At 38.6% G+C, this 4,284-nt stretch overlaps 1 protein-coding gene across 5 annotated transcripts in view; it reads right to left on the reverse strand.

Annotated features, from left to right (window-relative positions):
- Positions 1–849: 849 nt before the first annotated feature.
- The window catches only part of LOC106872239 (E3 ubiquitin-protein ligase NRDP1), a 244,995-nt gene continuing 241,560 nt past the window's right edge, over positions 850–4,284 (reverse strand). For all 5 annotated transcript variants that reach the window (XM_089339819.1, XM_052975810.2, XM_052975812.2 and 2 more), the window contains one exon: positions 850–1,961. The gene's annotated coding sequence lies outside the window, so the exon portion shown is untranslated. The remainder of the gene's footprint in view (positions 1,962–4,284) is intronic.

Genomic DNA, 4,284 nt, shown 5'->3' on the forward strand with positions numbered 1-4,284 from the left:
ACCATCCCAGATTCTGTGATACAACTACAGTGATCTCACTGAAAACTTTTCATCAAGATAATGTTAATTTATGTTCTAAAAACCAGCTTAATAGTGACAGTTATTTTACTAAATTCTTCTTTGATCATCATCAGTGAACGTCTGTTTTCCATGCTGGCATGGGCTGGATGGTTTGACAGGAGATGGTCAGTTGAAGAGTTGCCTGGGCTCCACATCTGTTTTGGCATGGTTTCTACGACTGGATGCCCTTCTTAATACCAACCACTTTCCTGAGTGCTTTTATGCAGCACTGGTATTTTTACAAGGCACCAGCATGGGTGGTTTTTTTATGTGCACCAGCACCCATTAACCCACAAGATTAGGATTGCTTAGCTGAAGCGAAATATAGGGCCTAATGTCTGAAAATCCTTTCTCATCACTTCATCCTATATCTTTCTGGGTCTACCCCTTCCGTATGTTCTTTCCCACAATTAGAGATTGGGATTTCTTGATGCATCTGCCTTCATGACCATAGTGTATTTCAACAAAAATATGGTAACAAAGGAATTAACAACTCTAGATGAGATGGTTTAAAGTAATAAAAGAGCCATTAATGAGAGAAAGAATACTTTCATGATGGACAAAGTGTTGATGTAAAGAAAAGGAAAGACAGTGGACCTTTAAAAATGAATTTTGAATTTTTAAGTCTTTCTCTTAAGAAAAAATGATGCATTGAAATGTTAATATGTAGGAGTAAAATATCGTATGTGTTGTGGGAGAAGCAGGAGGGGTTGAGTTTGAAAGAAAGATAGGTATACAGAATTCATCATGATTCAGTAAATCAAATTAAACAGAAAACAACACAGTGAGTCCACATTCATCCTGGTTTATTTATTCAACAAATAAAGCAGGCCCCTGAGATTAAAAAAAAAATTATAATAATAGTTGCAAGATATAAAACAATAAACACATAAAAATTATTTAAAACAACAACCAACTTAGATCACACAATTTTTTTCTTCATTTTCACAGTTCAAGCCTAAAGGGAGGAAAAAAAGTCCTTTCAAAACATGGAACATTACCTCTTCCTCCAGTGAGCCTCTCTCGTAGGTCTTCAAGAGTAAATTTTAGCTCAGTCTGTTAGTCTCCATTAGATTCCTTCATTCTAGCTGTCTTCAAAGCTTTCATTTCTTTTTCAAAGACTAGAATAGAAGCAGCAGTGTTACAGGGCCGAAACATTGAATGAGAAGGCAAGTTTTTATCCAGTTTTACCCAATTAATAGGAAAAAAAATCCACATCCACAAATGCATTTTTAATCATTTTCTTTCACTCTTGCCATCTTTCAAGAAACGAACAAATAGAAAAAGGGAGTATGTATGGAAAATTTGGATAAAATTCGAAAATACAGTTGGTTGCAGCAACAAGGGGTAATATTTTGTATTTATTTCTTGTTGTTGTCATGTCCTTATTTGGTAATTTTTCTTGTATATTTTTATTTTGTTGTTGAGGGGAAGGTTAAAAGCATTGATAACAAATTGATTGAAATATCAGAGAGAATGGTTCCGAAGTCAACAGTAGCAGAAGCCACAGTATCAAACACAATTGGTTGGTTGGTTGGGGGGGAGAAAAAAAAAGATGCATGCAGAAACATTAAAGACATGCACGCAGGCATGCATGCATGCATGTATGCACACATTCGTCCATTCACAGGCTTCACGCTCCAGTCAGCTGTACAATCTCCTTGTTGTTGGTCATACAACACTCGGCTAGATCTGCAGCAGTCACACTTTCCCCTTCAGCAGCAATGACAGCAGCAGCAGCAGCCCCATCCTCGTAAACCTTCTCATCCTTACTTAAGGTTGAAGAAAGAGAAAGAGAGACAGACAGACAGATAAATGAATGATGCAGAAACCAATCTCCTTGTTTTCCGCAACAGCAGTAGTCACCATAGGATTACCAAAAGAAAAACCCTTGCATCATTCTGAAATAGAAGAAAAAAAACACTGATAAAATTGAGCTGAATTCTAATCATCATTTCAACAATCTTTTGTCTCACATTGCAGTAGTGTGGTGTAAATAAGGGGTTTTCAAACTGTGGTCTGTAAGGATAAGACAGGGGGTCCGTGGACAGCAAATACTTTTTATGGGCAATTTGATTTTATATGTTTTTTAATCGAAATCTTTTAATAGACAATAAACCTATTTGTTAAATACTGTTAAATAAATAAATGTAAAAATATGTTATTTTAAGCAAATATTTATGTATAAATTTCATAAGCGTTTATAAGGGGGTCCCTAAGGTAAAGCCTGAAATATAAAGGGGTCCGCAAGTCAAAAAGTTTGAAAACCCCTGGTGTAGATTACCAGCACCTAGCGCAAGGCAAGTATAATGCCCCCTAATCTGTGGATTATTACTACATTTTGTTTCTTTAAAAATGTTGTGCCACTGCACCACTGCCATGTTGGCATGGGGTGGATGAACCAAGATCATCCTACATCATTTCAGACCAGTAGCCCATTAATGAAATTTGTTTAGTGGGTGCAAGCTCGGGTCCAAACTTTCTTATAAACAAAGCTGATTTTTTTTTTTCAATGTTAATGTCAAAACAATCACAGGTATAATAATATTTTTTACTATATATGAGGTCTGATGAATAGGTATCTGGACTGTTGCCATATTAATGAAGCTAAAGCATGCAGAGTGAAGTTGCTTGGCAAAGATTGACCTTGAACTCTGTTGCGCATGCCCACTAAGTTTTAATGTTCTCACTCACTTCCACTGTTTACAGCAGTGCTTGGAGGGAAGGTGTGTAGCATGTGATCATTACATTGACCGTGACAGAGAACGTTGTCAAGGTGATACCTGCTCAGAGGCCTGCACAAAGTTGCAGAAAGTATATGGAGAGGAGTGTATGAGCTGCACACAAGCATACGAATGGTTCAGATGTTTTGAAGATGCCAAAAAAATATCAATATTGATGAACGTTCTGGGAGACCTGCAACCAGAACTGAGAAAAATGCTTTGTCTCATCTGCTGATCAATTCATTGCATCCACTCCAGAGATCGACCTGACTGTTTTGTCCTCAGATCAACTTCCTCTGGACTCACTGGACACATATCCTGAATTTGCAATATGCAAATTCAAGTCGCTGCCTCTACCAACTTCTGACAGGCAGATTTTGTGTGATGTCTTGATGGATTTGCCTCATTATTTCATTCCAGGAATTCATTGTCAATCAGTATTTGAATCTTTAGTCTTTCACACCCTGGAGTTTCGACCACAGTAAAGCTTATAATGGCTAGATTCTTCTGACCACATATGAGATGAGATATTACTATATGGACTCTATCTTGCCTCCAATACTCAAAGTCAAAGGTGCATAAGCACATCCATGCTCCTCTCAGAACTTCTAGTACTCTGGATGCACATTTTTGCCACATACATATCAATCTCATGGGACCCTGGCCTGTCAGTCAGGGATTTACATACATCTTGACTTCTGCTTCACCTGATGGCCCAAAGCAATTCTGTTAAGTAACATTACTGGATCTATAGCACAAGCTCTGGTGTCAGGATGAATATCATGTTATGGTGTTTCTACCATCATTATTACAGACTGTGGTGGACAACTTGAATCCCACCTTTTTTCTGAGCTAACAAAAAACATTGGTGCCCAATGGGTTCAGACTACCAGCTATCATCTGGCATCAAACAGAATGGTAGTGTTCCCATTGCCAGCTAAAAGCTGCATTTCATTACTTATCATGACACTCAGCACTGGAGTGAGTACCTTCCCTTAGTACTCCTTGGTATTCGGACTGCATTCAAGGAGGATCTGGGATACTCCCCAGCTGAACTATTGTACAGTGCTCCTCTGTCTTTGCCAAGGCAGATACTTACCCCAGTCAATCTTGTCACTCAAGATCAGGCACTTTATGTTAACCACCTGCATTCCTATTTCCAGAAATTACCACCTGTGAACAATCGGCAACAAGCCATCAAATCTTCAGTCCTGAGGGATATTGCCTCATGGACACATTTGTTAGAAACAATGCAGTGAAAAGACCCCTCACGCCACCTTACTCAGGACCTTATCATGTCCTTTCTCATTCGAATAAACATTTCACCATAGACATAAATGTTTCTCAAGGAACAGTCTCGGTTGATAGACTTAAATAGGCTTATACAGATGCTCTTACACCAGAGCCTCATACTTCACCCTCACACACTGTACAACAGGAAGTAGATACTGCATCATCACACGCACCTCCCCCGCCACCAACACATGTCACGATAGATCCC

The sequence above is a fragment of the Octopus bimaculoides genome, chromosome 22 (genome assembly GCF_046866305.1).
Source record: "Octopus bimaculoides isolate indiv1 chromosome 22, ASM4686630v1, whole genome shotgun sequence".
In the NCBI taxonomy this organism is placed as follows: Eukaryota; Metazoa; Mollusca; class Cephalopoda; order Octopoda; family Octopodidae; genus Octopus; species Octopus bimaculoides.